This window comes from Schistocerca nitens, chromosome 5 (genome assembly GCF_023898315.1).
Source record: "Schistocerca nitens isolate TAMUIC-IGC-003100 chromosome 5, iqSchNite1.1, whole genome shotgun sequence".
NCBI classification, from domain to species: Eukaryota; Metazoa; Arthropoda; class Insecta; order Orthoptera; family Acrididae; genus Schistocerca; species Schistocerca nitens.
In genome coordinates this window covers 107,411,010-107,428,970 of record NC_064618.1, presented here as the reverse complement: position 1 = coordinate 107,428,970, position 17,961 = coordinate 107,411,010, and positions in this window count along the sequence as shown.

The following is a 17,961-nucleotide window of genomic DNA, read 5'->3' as shown; positions in this document are numbered from 1 at the left end:
GGAAAATCCGTAACAGAGACTTACGATTTGCTGATACAAGTTTGTGGTGGTCATTGTCTACCTTGTACGCAAGTTTTCGAGTGGGATACGAGGTTCAATGATGGTAGGGAAGACTTCGAAGGCGATCCGAAATCCGGCCGTCCTTCCGCTTCGAAAACTGAAGAGAATGTGGAGAAGGTCAGTAGAAATTTTTTGAAGACTGCCGCCTGAGCATCTGAGTAATTTCATAACTTCTCTTCATCTGCAAGGAAACAGTTAGACAGATTCTGCGCAACGATCTCTGCATGACAAAGACTTGTGCTGAAGTGATGACAAAAATACAAATGATCAAAAGCAAGTGGACTGGTGTGCTGACCCTCTTGAAAACATTTAAAATGAAGCTGATTACTTCAGAAAGGTAATTATGTGGTGTCACAGCCAGACACCACACTTGCTAGGTGGTAGCTTTAAATCGGCCGCGGTCCATTAGTACATGTCGGACCCGCGTGTCGCCACTGTCAGTGATCGCAGACCGAGCGCCACCACACGGCAGGTCTCGAGAGACTTACGAGCACTCGCCCCAGTTGTACGGACGACTTAGCTAGCGATGCACACTGACGAAGGCTCGCTCATTTGCAGAGCAGATAGTTAGAATAGCCTTCAGCTAAGTCAATGGCTACGACCTAGCACGGTGCCATAGCAATTGATAGTTATCGTATGAAGCATGTCTCATCAAAAACGATGTATACAAATGATGGATTAAAGTTAAGTATTCCAGAAGCTACGTACTTTTCTTTATAGCATTCATTGCGTATCCTGTTTCAGACCTCACGCCATCCTGCGTGAGTTTAAGCGCGTGCCTTTCGGTTACCCGTCACTGTGGACTGTCTGTCTTGTCAGTCCACAACAAATTACATGTTATGAAATATGATCCAGAGACTGAACGACAATCAACCCATTGGAAGAGCCCTCAATCCCCTAGAAAGAAGAAAGTGTGGCTGAGCAAATCAAAATTAAAAGAATTCTTGAATTCTGAGGATTCATCTACACTGATTGTGTGCCTCTAAGTCATACTGTCATTTAACCTTAATTAGGTAACTGTTATCAGGGCACTCCGTGAAAGTGTGCGACGAAGAAGATCAGATATGTGGAAGAATCGCTCACGGATTCTTCATCATGACAAGGCACCGGCCCATAAAGCGATGTCTGTGAAGAATGTTTTGGCGGAAAACAACATTACAGGGATGGAACATCCACTGTATTCGCCTGAACTTTTCCCAAAACTGAAGTCTGCTTTCAAATGAAACAGGTTCGAGTACGTGGATGCAGTGCAGGTAATAACGACGAGCTTCCTCAACAGCATAACTGGAAAAGACTTGCAGCACTGCTTCCAACAGTGAAAAATTCGCGTGGAGCGGCACAGTGATCGGGGATGGGACTAGGTTGAAGAGAACAACATCTCAGTTTCTTCAATAAAGAGTTAGAGCTTGAGTCCGGTTTCTTTATTGCCACATCTCGCAGATGTAGATGTAACTACTACATGTGTCTGTGGGTACGGAGCAACATCCAAATTACAACTACACTCCTGGAAATTGAAATAAGAACACCGTGAATTCATTGTCCCAGGAAGGGGAAACTTTATTGACACATTCCTGGGGTCAGGTACATCACATGATCACACTGACAGAACCACAGGCACATAGACACAGGCAACAGAGCATGCACAATGTCGGCACTAGTACAGTGTATATCCACCTTTCGCAGCAATGCAGGCTGCTATTCTCCCATGGAGACGATCGTAGAGATGCTGGATGTAGTCCTGTGGAACGGCTTGCCATGCCATTTCCACTTGGCGCCTCAGTTGGATCAGCGTTCGTGCTGGACGTGCAGACCGCGTGAGACGACGCTTCATCCAGTCCCAAACATGCTCAATGGGGGACAGATCCGGAGATCTTGCTGGCCAGGGTAGTTGACTTACACCTTCTAGAGCACGTTGGGTGGCACGGGATACATGCGAACGTGCATTGTCCTGTTGGAACAGCAAGTTCCCTTGCCGGTCTAGGAATGGTAGAACGATGGGTTCGAAACTGTTTGGATGTACCGTGCACTATTCAGTGTCCCCTCGACGATCACCAGTGGTGTACGGCCAGTGTAGGAGAACGCTCCCCACACCATGATGCCGGGTGTTGGCCCTGTGTGCCTCGGTCGTATGCAGTCCTGATTGTGGCGCTCACCTGCACGGCGCCAAACACGCATACGACCATCATTGGCACCAAGGCAGAAGCGACTCTCATCGCTGAAGACGACACGTCCCCATTCGTCGCTCCATTCACGCCTGTCGCGACACCACTGCAGGCGGGCTGCACGATGTTGGGGCGTGAGCGGAAGACGGCCTAACGGTGTGCGGGACCGTAGCCCAGCTTCATGGAGACGGTTGCGAATGGTCCTCGCCGATACCCCAGGAGCAACAGTGTCCCTAATTTGCTGGGAAGTGGCGGTGCGGTCCCCTACGGCACTGCGTAGGATCCTACGGTCTTGGCGTGCATCCGTGCGTCGCTGCGGTCCGGTCCCAGGTCGACGGGCACGTGCACCTTCCACCGACCACTGGCGACAACATCGATGTACTGTGGAGACCTCACGCCCCACGTGTTGAGCAATTCGGCGGTACGTCCACCCGGCCTCCCGCATGCCCACTATACGCCCTCGCTCAAAGTCCGTCAACTGCACATACGGTTCACGTCCACGCTGTCGCGGCATGCTACCAGTGTTAAAGACTGCGATGGAGCTCCGTATGCCACGGCAAACTGGCTGACACTGACGGCGGCGGTGCACAAATGCTGCGCAGCTAGCGCCATTCGACGGCCAACACCGCGGTTCCTGGTGTGTCCGCTGTGCCGTGCGTGTGATCATTGCTTGTACAGCCCTCTCGCAGTGTCCGGAGCAAGTATGGTGGGTCTGACACACCGGTGTCAATGTGTTCTTTTTTCCATTTCCAGGAATGTATGTTCGACCTCAACGTGCAACAACCACTCACAGACACCAGGTGGCAGCACTAGCAATAAAGGGTACACAAAACGGATGAGGGCGAGGGGGAGGGGGAGGGGGGGGGGTTCGGAAAGCAGTGCAGTCGTGGTAGTACTGTGCGGATGTCTAAAAGCGCATGATCGTTGGTTTTAAGGCTAATACAGGAAGCATTCCATAAAGGACTAAATGCTCCTGTGATTTAAGTATACCGTGCATGGCAAAATGGTGCTATCCAAAGCCGGCGCTGAGGCAACTGTGTTGCACCACGAGCCATGGTTAAAGGTATGAATGAACTACGGCCGTGGATTTTTGTACAGGCGAATAGATGTGCAGCTGTTGAGCAGCTGACTTCCACGATGTACCAAGGGGCTACCGACAGTCTCCTCGACCACTGTACAACGAGCGTTTCTGCTTATGGGCCTCCTTAGTAGGCGCCTGGTTCGTGCACCCACGCTGACTGCTGGTCATCGTCGACAAAGGCTGGAATTTGCACTCCAGAACCGCAACTGGACGCCCACTGAGTTGCGACAGCTGGCCTTTTCAGCTGAATCACGTTATATGATCCATCGGACTGACGGCAAACCCCATGCAACCATCGTTGGAAGGGTCCATACCAGAGGAGGGAGCGTTATCCTCTGAGGAATGCTTTCGTGCCTTTCCTTGGATGATCTCACCGTTCTGGAAGGCACAGTGGATAAACACAAGTAGGTGTGTATCTTTGGAGACCATGTCGACTGCTACAGATGGTTCAAATGGCTCTAAGCACTATGCACTTAACTTCTGAGGTCATCAGTCCTCTAGACTTAGAATTACTTAAACCTAAGTAACCTAAGGACATCACACACATCCATGCCCGAGGCAGAATTCGAACCTGCGACAGTAGCAGCAGCGCGGTTCCGTACTGAAGCGCCTAGAACCGCTCGGCCACAGCTGCCGGCAGGCCCCTACAGGCAGATTTGTTTTCCTCAGCGTAATAGCATCTACCAGCAAGATAATGCAATGTGTTACACTGCTATCACTTTACGTGTGTAGTTCGAAAAGCACTAGAATGGGCCTACCACACTCCCCGGACTCAACAGAGATTTTGTGGGACGATCTCGAGTGGGCCGTTCGCACCACGAATCCTCAAACAAGAAACCCATTGGAGTCGACACGTCTTTACACCCGTTTCGATACCTTCCAGAACATCACTCTTCCTGCATGGCCCACAGCGATCCGTCCTGCAAAAGGTGATTTTTCTGTTTTATTTGTAGGTGGCCACATTAATGTGACTCGACAGTGTATCAAAGAAAAGGAATCTAAACGAAATGTTTCTCCAAATTTCGTTCTCGTGCTTTATGGCACAGAATTCTGAACTAAGAATTCCAGAAGTGGTTATCGCATTCCGAGACTGACACTGCGGATTTGGTATCCATTCCTGTCCTATTTTTTTAACGTTAGGTATTACCACGGTTTAGTACTAAAGAAAGGAAGATAAAAGTAGCAACCTCCTAAAGGGTGAATCCCTCCTGATGTAATCCTTGGCTGCATTAGCACAAAGAACTGCAGGAAATGTGAAGAACTAGTGAATCTGTTCATAAATACATCTGAATAAATACATCTGAATTCTGATAAACCTACAGACCCCTCTGGCATTACAAAAGACACCTTCAAAAGTCCATCCTAATTGACACTTAACCCCTTAAAACACAAAAGAGTGACACATAAACAATAAATCAAACGTCACTCACCCACCTCCATCGTGCTCGTGTGCAGGTGACAGTCCTTTTTGCTCCCTATATTGATATGGACGAACACTTCCCGAGTAACAAGACTTAACAAGAAGTGTACGACCACCTATAAGAACGCAAACAAACAGCTCAACTACCCCTCTACACAGACACACCTCAATGCTACTTGCTCGACATAAGATGTGGGAGTGGAAATCCGGTACCAGCATTGTAGCCAGCACCACTTCTGACATCACTGTTGCGTACTGTTGATGGTCGAACCTGGGACTCCAGTTGGCAGAGATGAAGCCGGGGCCCACCGCGCCATTTCTCGTCAGGAGGTCGAGCAAGTTCAATAGCGTCAAGGGGCAGAGCAGAGTGATACAGCACTATTCGGAAGTATTCCTTTATTCAGCTTGTTTACAGAGGCGTAATGTCAGATAGCCACCCGCACACTGTTCCGCGAGTCCAGCCGTCTCAGCACTCCTGGACTGCTGACACCGCTGCTGTGGCCGCCCAATGACGAAAGCCAGTCGCGCTCGCCTGGTCGACGCTCGCCGAGTCGTAGCGACTGGCGTCGTTCTGCTGCCTACTGTTCTGGAGACTGTTACAGCCCCTGGTCGCCACCGCCTCCACCCCGTTTGGCCTGCTCTGTCCGACCATGGAACGAAGGTGGTTGTACTGGTCACCCGTGGCGTCGGCCGCTGCTCCTCCCAGGACAGGACCGGACTCGAACCTGCGTCCTCCTGGACGCCCTGCCACAACTTGCCGCTAGTGGTGCTTGCCGGATAGCAACAGCCGCCGCCGTCCCTAACGCTATTTCAGTGCTGCTGCGCCTCCTCCAGCGTACGCCTCGTCCAGACCCTGGTACCCAGGTGGGAAACGAACACGGGCCGTCCTGGATCCACTGCAGACCGTAGTCACTGCCCTCCTTCAGGCAGACCATGCAATCTCCAAGTACCCGTCTGCCGTTCCGTCCCACCCCGGTGCTGTGTCCCCAGAGGTGGAGTACAGCCCGAACAAGTACATAGATACAAAGTACAGATTTACACAGTATATTTACAACATCGCTGCCAGACTGATCCCTATAAGTGTAGACCAGCACAGATCCGACCCGACTCTCGACTGACCTGGCAAACCTCTCAAGCTAAACGTGCCTATTTATCCTGCTTTTTCCCTCACTTCTGACGTAGTGTCTGCCACTTACACATCGCCACTCCCCGCCTACTGCCCAGCCTCATACATCGCAATAACTTAAAGCAATGTTACAGTTCCCTACCTTGCTGTTGCTCCACTCCAAACAAATCGTACGTGCAATACGCCGATGCAGCTCCGCGCCATGTTTACCCTATCTGGCCTACTGGCTACCGACTATTACCAAACACTGCCAGCGGCCCCAGACTTCATCGCCCAACCGTGCCTTTACTGAATTTTTAACAAAATTCCCCTTTCTTACGACTTATAGTAATACTAGCGCAGCACAATACGTTTCGACCGAAGAAAATTGCAAAAAAGTTTAAACACATCATTTAAGATCAGTTTTTCGTGATCAGAAGAAGGAAGCTAGGATTTTTACACTTTGTACCTGAGTGATGCTGAGGTTTAAGTGACAGGACATCAGGTAATGAAGGCGAGGACATCAAAGGGGAAACGTAAGCCCGTCTCAAAGTGTAACGACTCAGGGAAACCGTAGCATATCGCAGTAACCGGTCTTGGAAAGGAACCTAACGGTCTACTGGCTGAACATTAATAGAACTGCACGGTCAGATTTGTGACTACTGATGAAAGAAAAACGGTTCTGTAAACAGGTGTCCGGAAATGCATCATTGCCAAGGTAGGTGGCGCTGACGAATGACAGTTCCTCTGACCGCTTGCCCCGTGCTCGTTGTGTGCTGCAGGCTGTAAGATAGACGCAGCGTACTATAAGCTGCAGAATAGTCCGGAATTCGCGCCGGGAACAAGCCAAGATGCTGTTTGTGTACAGTCAAACAGATGCAAACGGCGAGAGGCAGCACGGCTATACAAAAACAAGTACCTTCAAAAACACCAACCATATCACACAGCATTTCAAGCCCTTTTTGTGCGTTTGTGTGATCATGGGTTCCTTCGGACAGATGAACGTGCGGTGAGGCGGCGGACTGTGCATACACAAGCTTTGAAGGCCCGGGTCCTACAGAACATTCAAACCAACCCGAGTAAAAGTGGCCCGCCAACATGCTGTATGGCAAAATACGATTATGTGTACCATGTCTGACAAACGCTACTATCCCTATCACATGCAACGAGTGCAAGAATTATCAGCAGCGGATTTCCCTCTGTTGTTATGGTCTTCAGTCCTGAGATTGGTTTGATGCAGCTCTCCATGCTACTCTATCCTGTGCAAGCTTCTTCATCTCCCAGTACCTACTTCAGCCTACATCCTTCTGAATCTGCTTAGTGTATTCATTTCCTGGTCTCCCTCTACGATTTTTACCCTCAACGTTGCCCTCCAATGCTAAATTTGTGATCCCTTGATGCCTCAGAACATGTCCTACCAACCGGTCCCTTCTTCTTGTCAAGTTGTGCCACAAACTCCTCCCCATTTCTACTCAATACCTCCTAATTAGTTATGTGATCTACCCATCTAATATTCAGCATTCTTCTGTAGCATCACATTTCGAAAGCTTCTATTCTCTTCTTGCCAAAAGCTTTCTCTAAGTCTACAAATGCTATAAACGTAGGTTTGCCTTTCCTTACTCTTTCTTCTAAGATAAGTCGTAAGGTCAGTATTGCCTCACGTGTTCCAACATTTCTACGGAATCCAAACTGATCTTCCCCGAGGTCGGCTTCTACCAGTTTTTCCATTCGTCTGTAAAGAATTCGCGTCAGTATTTTGCAGTTCTGACTTATTAAACTGATAGTTCGGTAATTTTCACATCTGTCAACACCTGCTTTCTTTGGGATTGGAATTATTATATTCTTGTTGAAGTCTGGGGCTATTTCGCCTGTCTCGTACATCTTGCGCACCAGATGGTAGAGTTTTGTCAGGACTCCACGGGAAGCATTTTCTCGATGGTTTTTGTACCAAACCATCACAATTATGGGATTTCTGCAATTAGTCTTCTTTACCGACGAAACAACCTTTATCAGAACTGACATCATCAATCTGCATAATAGTGGTCTGTGGGCTACCGACTATACTCGGTGAACGGTCGAGGCGTCTCATCAGCATTGGTTTGGCGTCAGTGTGTGGGTAGCGATTCTTGGCGACCACATGCCTCGACCGGTTATTATTCCACAACGCGTTGACAGAGGAACGGACTGGACTTTCTGCGAAATACACTGCCTGGGGTGCTTGAGTATGTGCCTTTGGCAATACGACAGGCTGTGTTCTTTTTGCAAGACGGAGCACCACACCACATCCGCATTACAGTTCGCCGAAACCTCAATAACATCTTCCCCGTACGTTGGATAGAACGCGGAGGCCCAGTAGAGTAGCCTGTTAGATCACCGGGATTAAGCCCCCTGGATTTTTACCTCTGGTCGCATCTGAAAATCGATGTGTATGTTGATATGGAGACCCTTCAGCAGCGTTTTCATGAAACTTGTGACGCTATTCGGCGAGAACCCAGAACGTGCGAAAAAGTGTGAACGCGTGCATTGTTGTGACGTGGATGCGATGCAGCTCAGCTCTGTGTTCCGGGAAGTCGCGCGCACACCATCCATTTCTGGACTCATGTTCATTGGATTACTTCTAGCCATGAATAATTCATCTCTGTTGTATGGCGTTTTTACTAACGTACATCCTCTATACTTCGTGTCATCTCTTTTGATAACAATCTCAGCACAGTCTGTAGCTCTTCTAGGTATCGTTTCCATTTTATTATCGTTACACTATGCCACTTGTTTAAGCACCTGACCAATTACACAGAGATTCTCGTTTCCATAGGTTCATTATTATTTTCTGGGAATTGCTCCTTGTTAATACTGTCACGCTTACAATAACGAAGGCCAGCGGCCTTGCAGCGGGGGTCACACCGGTTCCCGTCAGATCACCGAATTTACGCGCTGTTTATTCGCTCGTACCCAGACGGCAACAACTGGCTTTCATGTATTCCAGAACGGATCAGAAACAAACTGATATGCTATATCAAGATTTTAAACATGGCTGCAACAGCAACTGTTGAAATTCTTCACGATAAAGGATGACAGCCATAAACAGTTGCAGGATAAATTACTTGTAACGATTGCCCAAACTATTACATTGGACAGACAGGTAGACCCATTAAAGTTAGGTATAAAGAACACATGTTAGGTAAAAATGGGGAAAACGTATATAATTCCACGTTTGCCGAACATCTATGGCTCTTACAGCATACGCCACGTGAACTGGACGACGTAGAGCTGCTTCATGAAGAGAATAAAGGTTACAAACTAGACTTGCTCGAAGAATTAGAGATTTTCAAGCATCTGTCTCTAAAAGATGGTTTTGTTCTTAATGAACAGGTGCAGCTTCGAAACAAAAATTTTTTAGACAGTTTCAAACCCCTCCTTGCCTTAATGTAATATAGTCTGGCTGACTAGAAGTTAATTTTCTTGCTTGTTGATGCCGGTGACATGCGCTTTTCCTGTCTTGTTGGGATTTTACGTATTTTTGATGTTTGTTGGTTGTGATTTTCGATGTGTATGTGTGGTTAATTGACTAGTGTGTTTTTATTCACAACGACAGACGGTTTCGTTTTATTATAACATTTTGGTTGTTTTCGCTAGTACGTATTTCACCGCCTACGTTACGCGAGATTCTCGCGCATTACACTAGTGCCCTCTCTCGTTAGATGTTACATAGCGCTAGCTTTATCTGTTTGACTCTAGGACACAGGTAAATTTGGTTCTATATTTTCTATTTTACATAAATGTTTTTAAATGGCCTGATACGTTCTATTTATTATGACAGAAAGTTTGAATTAACACAACTTTTAATAATTTTTGATGCGCTTATGTATGTATTCATGGATTTTAATATGCGCGAGTGTCTGGCACATACAAGTGCCCTCTCTCGGCGAAACCATCTGCCCTAGTGCTTTCACACTCTTGTCTCGATAGTTCACAGGCGAAGTAATGGTGCTAAACTGTTCGCTTTGACCCTGTGCCCATAGTCATGTTGTACTAATGGAGAAGATGTCTCAATTATTGACGACGCCTTTGGCACAATTGTTTTATTAATCTCCATTATATGATGTAATTTCAGTAAGTAACTAAAGATTTTGTGCCTGTATTACTTTGGTAATTTCACTGTTACTTAAGCTTTTGTTTCTCGCTGCCGATGCTATGGCTTTTCTAATGAAAGTGTCCTCCTGTTCAGGATCTTTTACTTCTGATGAAGGTATATTTATATCCTGCAACTGTTTATGGCTGTCATCCTTTATCGTGATGATATGGTATACGCACCTAAGCTATGCACATTACGGTGCTAGGAAATGCTTTCTAATTCTTCGACAAAATTGTCACTTCAACAATTTGGAAAAACACATTCGCAAAGTTATAGCATCCTGCAAGATATGCCAGAAAGCTAAATCAATCCTCTACAGTATCACATATACCACCACTGTATCCCATCATACCGGTTAAGTTCGACCACACGGAAAGCAAAAGCTAGATCAGTATCAAGAGCATTTGTAAGAGATTTTCTATCAATAGTAGGACATGTACAGAAGGTTATTTCAATAACGGACCGCAGTTTAGGTCAGACATATGGAAACAAATGTTAGAGAGTAAGAAGAGCGCTGTTGGCAAGCGGGGTACGCTCAGCCATTGTGAGGCAAAGTGAGGAGCTACTTGATTGAGAAGTAGTGGCTCCGGTCCCTTAAACTGACATACGGCCGGCATAGTGGTGAGCTGACCACATGCCCCTCCATATCCGCATCCAGTGACGCCTGTGGTCTGAGGACGACACGGCGGCCGGTCGGTACCGTTGTACCTTCATGGCATGTTTGGGTGGAGTTCAGTCTTTTACAGTAACAAAGTTACTTGCCGTATCTCCGTTATCCGATCCTTAACGCCTGATACTGTATCTCGACATTCCAGAAAGTTTTCCAAAAAGATTCCTTGTCTATTAATAAAAGTGTTTTTCGTGTCTTCCTCCCCATAGAAACAAAATCAATTAAAGAACTGCAAAGAAACTTAGCAGAGAATTAGCATCTTGTGTAATGCAGGTCATCTCGCATTAAACATAACCTCGAAGATAACGCATTCGAGACTGCGTAAAAAAAAAAGTCTTCTTTCATGCGTAACTGTGAGCATCTCCCCGATGCTATTCAATCTGTATATTGAGCAAGCAGTAAAGGAAACAAAAGAAAAGTTCGGAGTAGGTATTAAAATCCATGGAGGAGAAATAAAAACTTCGAGGTCCGCCGATGACATTGTAATTCTGTCAGAGATAGCAAAGGACTTGGAAGAGCAGTTGAACAGAATGGACAGTGTCTTGAAAGGAAGGTATAAGATGAACATCAACAAAAGGAAAACGAGTATAATGGTATGTAGTCAAATTAAATCAGGTGATGCTGAGGGAATTAAATGAGGAAAGTGAGACACTTCTAGTTGAGTTTTGCTATTTGGGGAGCAAAATAACTGATGATGGTCGAAGTAGAGAGGATATAAAATGTAGACTGGCAATGGCGAGGAAAGCGTTTGAAGAAGAAAAATTTGTTACCATCGAATATAGATTTAAATGTCAGGAAGTCGTTTCTGAAAGTGTTTGTACGGAGTGTAGCCATGTATTGAAATGAAACGTGGACGATAAATAATTTGGAGAAGAAGAGAATAGAAGCTTTTGAAATGTGGTGCTACAGAAGAATGCTGAAGATTAGATGGGTAGATCACATAACTAATGAGGAGGTATTGAATTGAATTGGGGAGAAGAGGAGCTTGTGGCACAACTTGACTAGAAGAAGGGATCGGTTGGTAGGACATGTTTTGAGGCATCAAGGGATCACAAATTTGTCATTGGAGGGCACCGTGGAGGGTAAAAATCGTAGGGGGAGACCAAGAGATGAATACACTAAGCAGATTCAGAAGGATGTAGGCTGCAGTAGGCACTGGGAAACGAAGAAGCTTGCACAGGATAGAGTAGCATGGAGAGCTGCATCTAACCAGTCTCAGAACTGAAGACCACAACAACGACAACTGTGAGCAGCAACTCGAAGTGGAACAACACACAATATCAGCCGGACGGTAAATTTTATCCATTTTGGTTGAAGAACATCTCAGCTCTTTTCGTAAATTACACTATTGGAAATACTGTAACCAGCCATAAGTTTTCTTGAAATGATTTTACTATACCGTTACTAATTTCGGGCCTGAGACCATCGTCAGACTTCAGTGTTGATTTCTTTGCAAGTTTTACATTTGTGTCACAAAATATAACAAAATCTTTGTGATGCGTGGCTTACAAAAGATTTAACATTTGCGTCCTAGAATACAGCAAGGGTTTGTGATTACGTAGTTTTACACTTAGAAATGTCCTGTACGTTGCACTTACTTCCCGAGAAGCCCTCATTTACGTATTATAATACAAAGGTTTGATTTTCATTTACAGTACATACTGAGCAATGCACTGAACTAGAAACAATATGGCGGATACATTTACTTACATCGGCTGCTGATCTGATGTGCCAAACAAAGTGATATGTATACAGATAAGTCAACTTTCCATGCTTACTTGGCCCAACACGGAAACGCAGACACAAACGTCGAAGAAAACTTAGAAATATTACATTTTTCCGAAAAGCGTGTACAGATGAATTTTTAGAGGGATTAGAAATATACAGCAATATTCAGAATAAACCTGACAGCATACTGAACGAGCAAGTGAAATAATAAATCCAAATATACTTCAAAAACTTCATACAACTACTATGATTTGAAACTATAGAAACAATAATTAATTGATCCTGATAAAATTTTTTCATTGGACTCTTACATGGGAATGTTTTTGAGAAAGACAACGTATTACCACATACCATTCTTGGGCTGGATTGAAAATGCCATATTCGACAGATACTGCAAAACAGTTTTGCAGTCTACATCGGTTACCTCGCGGAGAGACAATTACTGCAAGATAAGGGATATTACAGCGAACGCGTCCTCGTATCGACAGTCATACCGTATATAACGCACTCAATTTTCAGCTGGAATATGTACTAGAGGAAGACGTAACTGCACGAAGTACTGTCCCAGACATTCAATACTGGCCAGAGGAGCATTTACGTAGAAACAGACATTTCTCCTCTATAAACTTTTCTTAAAAAGTACGCTATGGACGAAATTCTGTGCCCAGGTTGTCTTAACGCAAAATTTAATGCTTAGCACAACATGTACACCCAGTTTCAATAACCGGATAAAATACTGGCTCATTGGATATTAAAAATTAAGTTCATAACTGTGCTGAAAAGAAATATGTATTTATTCTGTGGAGTTCACACGCAGACTACGCTACGTTGCGGGAGCTTCACGTTTTGAAAGCAGCATTTGCTGATGGGTTTAGTCACTGGCGCAGACACCAATGCGAAAAACAACAGCTTCAGAGTGAACATCGGAAACGCATCCGGGCAGACTTGTTCACTAAGCGACGGTGTTGTCGGTAATTTCGTGTGTACCTCATTACGTAGTCTTCCTAAGGCCACCGTTGCGAAAGTTTCTGTAATTAGGGCTCATTTTCTCGCGAAGGGATCTGCAAAGCGGCGAGGTCCTCGCTCGGCTAATGCGACCGACAGTGCGGGCGCTAATTACGCCAATCCCCCAGTAAGTCTGAGCCCGCTGTCGCTGCGCGCCGTCTGCTGTGGCTCTCTGCGCTGACGGAGGCTCGCACCGCCGAAACGGGACAGTTGTCTGCCGGGAGCCAGCCTGAGCATGGAAGGTTGCGGCAATGGTGTTCACCCTACCACAACACAACAAACCAAAAATGATTTGGATTTCTGGGCAGTTCATGATCGACTCTCAGATTCAGAACGGATACTCGACATGCTACAATCAGGGCATGTGGATATCGTGGCATACCACCATTGGTCTGTCTTATCACAGCGAGCCACCTTTTTAAGAAGGGCCACACCGGCTTTACTCTGAGTTCGAGCCAACACTATGACGATGCTGTGAGGTTTGCTACGTCGTCAAATGTTCAAATGTGTGTGAATTCCTAAGGGACCAAACTGCTTAGGTCATCGGTCCCTATATTTACACACTACAGAAACTAATTTATGCTAGAAACAACACACACACACACTCATGCCCGAGGGAGGACTCGAACCTCCTCCGGGAGAGGCCGCCCAGTCCGTGACATGACGCCTCGAACCGCGTGGCCATTCAGCGCGGCGCTACGTCATCATCGAAAAGACGTATTCTCTTGCTTAACACAGTAACGTCGTTTAAATACACTACTGGCCATTAAAATTGCTACACCATGAAGATGGCGTGCTACAGACGCGAAATTTAACCGACAGGAAGAAGATGCTGGGATATGCAAATGATTAGCTTTTCAGAACATTCACACAAGGTTGGCGCCGGTGGCGACACCTACATCGTGCTGACATAAGGAAGATTTCCAACCGATTTCTCATACACAAATAGTAGTTGACCGGCGTTACCTGGTGAAACGTTGTTGTGATGCTTCGTGTAAGGAGGAGAAATGGGTACCATCAAGTTTCCGACTTGGATAAAGGTCGGATTGTAGCCTATTGCGATTGCGGTGTATCGTATCGCGACATTGCTGCTCGCGTTGGTTGAGATCCAATGACTGTTAGCAGAATATGGAATCGGTGGGTTCAGGAGGGTACTACGGAACGCCGTGCTGGATCCCAACGGCCTCGTATCACTAACAGTCGAGATAACAGGCATCTTATCCGCATGGCTGTAACGGATCGTGCAGCCATGTCTCGATCCCTGAGTCAACAGATCGGGGCGTTTGCAAGACAATAACCATCCGCACGAACAGTTCGACGAAGTTTGCAGCAGCATGGACTATCAGCTCGGGGACCATGGCTGCGGTTACCCTTGACGCTGCATCACAGACAGGAGTCCCTGCGGTGGTGTACTCAACAACAAACGTGGGTGCGCAAATGGCAAAACGTCATTTTTTTTTCGGATGAATCCCGGTTCTGTTTACAGCATCATGATGGTCGCATCCGTGTCTGGCGACATCGCGCTGAACGCACATTGGAAGCGTGTATTCGTCATCGCCATACTGGCGTATCACCCGGCGTGATGGTATGGGGTGCCATTGGTTACACGACTCGGTCACCTCTTCTTCGCATTGACGGCACTTTGAACAGTGGACGCTACATTTCAGATGTGTTACGACCCGTGGCTCTACCCTTCATTCGATCCCTGCGAAATCCTACATTTCAGCAGGATAATGCACGACCGCATGTTTCAGGTGCAGTACGGGCCTTTCTGGATATAGAAAATGTTCTACTGTGTCCTGGCCAGCACATTCTCCAGATATCTCACCAATTGAAAACATCTGAACAATGGTGGCCGAGCAACTGGCTCGTCACAACACGCCAGTCACTACTGTTGATGAACTGTGGTATGGTGTTGAAGCTGCATGGGCAGCTGTACCTGTACACGCTATCCAAGCTCTATTTGACTCAATGCACAGGCGTATCAAGGCTGATATTACGGCCAGAGGTGGGTGTTCTATGTACTGATTTCTCAGGATCTATGCACTCAAATTGCGTGAAAATGTAATCACATGTTAGTTCTAGTATAATATATTTGTCCAATGAATACCCGTTTATCATTTGCATTTCTTCTTGGTGTAGCAGTTTTAATGGCCAGTAGTGTAACTGGGTGTAATATAGCAAAGCCATATGAAATGGAATGATCATGTGGGGATTGTGGTAGGTAAGGTGAGGGTTAGACTTCTGTTCCCTGGATGAGATTTGGTCTGTCACTTAGCATCTCCCCCCATTTTAGTCCTCTTGGGTCCACATCATCCTTCGCCCGGTCTCCACGCCTTGTGGTCTTCCATTTCCATGGCTCTTCTCGGAAGTATTCTGCTCTCATTCTCTTAATGCGGACCGAGCGAGGTGGCGCAGTGGTAGCACACTGGACTCGCATTTGGGAGGACGACGATTTAATCCCGAGTCCGGCCATCCTGATTCAGGTTTTCCGTGATTTCCCTAAATCGCTCCAGGCAAATGGTTACTTTGAAAGGTCACGGCCGACTTCCTTCCCCATCCTTCCCTAATCCGATGAGACCGATGACCTCGCTGTTTGGTCTCTTCCCCCAAACAACCCAACCCCAACCCTTTTAATGTAGCCAACCCATTTAAGACTATTAGGCTCCACACTTCCTTTTAAGGACTTCACTTGTAATGTGTTTCGTATAGTCCAAGTCCGACATTCTGATCCATATGTCAGAACTGGAAGATAATATGACATGTACATCTTGATCTTTGCTTTGGCAGGTAATCTCAAATTTCTAATATTATGTGCGTTTTATAATAACAAAATTTCGAACAATTATCTATTCTCTCCGAAATTTGATTCTTAATGTTTCCTTTCTTGGTTAATTCACTTCCTAGATGCTTGAAATCATCTACTTCTTTAATAATTTTCCAATTCAAATTACATCCTACTTTTTTCACTTTTCCTGCTGATTTTCAGTAATTCACTTTTTGTTAATTTATTTCCATTGATGCTTCTTCAATTACTCTCTGGTGTTTAGTTGCTCTTTCAATTTCTGCTCATTTTCTTCCCAAATCGTCACATCATGTGCATATGCTATGATTTTCATGTCATCGTTGTTGACCCTTGTTGAACTTTCGTTATGATGTTGTCCACGACTACATTAAAAAGCATTAGTGGCTGCATACTTCCTTGTCAAAACCGTGAACCGTTAAAAACCATTTTGATTTTTGGCGTCAATTATAACGCAGTTCAGGCATTTTTTGCACATGCTTGTGATTCTTATTTGCTCTCCTTTTGACTGTTCCTGTGTCTATTGATCCCTTGCTATATCTCATCCCTTCTAATAGTGTCGTAAGCCTTTGTCATATCGAGGAGTGCAACTAAGATATCTTTCCCAAATTCCCATTTACTTCTGCAGCCTCTCTGGCTATAAATATGGCATAGGTATTCCATCTTCCAGGTATAAATCCTTGTTGTTTCTCTCTTAATTGTGGTTATACTGTATTTCCGATTTTCTACAAAATTATCATTTCATAAACCTTCATACAGTGTCACAGTTGTCGTATTCTTCTGTAATTCTCACAAGTAGGTACAATAATTGCCTTTGTGTGACCATCAGTAATTTCTCCATATGTCCATACTATCCTCATTATCTATGCAGCCAATGAATCCCGATAGATCCTGCGGCTTTGATCATTCCCACTGTGACATCATAAACCCTAGGAACTTTTCATATCTACTACAGCTTTCTCTACATCCAACATCTGCATATCTTCTCGTTCTGTTTCCTCTCTGATGGTGCTATTTGTTTCGTTCCCTCTGTCTCATTGCGTGTATTTCTTTCTTTCTGTTCCTCTTATGGTTTTTCAAAGGACTCTTTCCATGCTTTCAAAACTTCTACCTGTTGCCACACCGCTTTTCCTCGTTTGTTCATGACTTTTGAATCACTGTCTGTTTGCTTCCTTCTGTTACCTCATATGTGGTATAAAATCTTCTTGTCATGCTCAAAATTCTCTTTCATTTCTTTCATGAATTTTTTCCAAGACATCTTTTAGTCAATCTGTCATTTTCCTTGCTGCTCTGCTTATTCGTTTCCATTTGTCTATGTTATGTTCTTTCTCTTTACGAAGCATTCTCTCCATGCGTTATTCTTCTTCATGACATCTTCTCCGTTTCTCTCATTCCACCATGTAGTTCATTTGTGCCTGACCTTTGTAGATCTCCTTCCATACGATTCTTCCGTTGCCTTGGCTAGGGACTGTTAGGACCTCCTCCATCCTTCCTCTCATGCCTTCTCCTCATCTTTAGGAAGCTGTCTCTCACTCTTCCCCCTTTATATTGCTTGGGTTTCAGTGTTCATCACTTGCCGGCCGGGATGGCCGAGTGGTTCTAGGCGCTACAGTTTGGAACCGCGTGACGGCTACAGTCGCAGGTTCGAATCCTGCCTCGGGCATGGATGTGTGTGCTGTCCTTAGGTTGGTTAGGTTTAAGTAGTTCTAAGTTCTAGGGGACTGATGACCTTTGAAGTTAAGTCCCATGGTGCTCAGAGCCATTTTGAATCATTATTTTAAATTTAATTATTCTG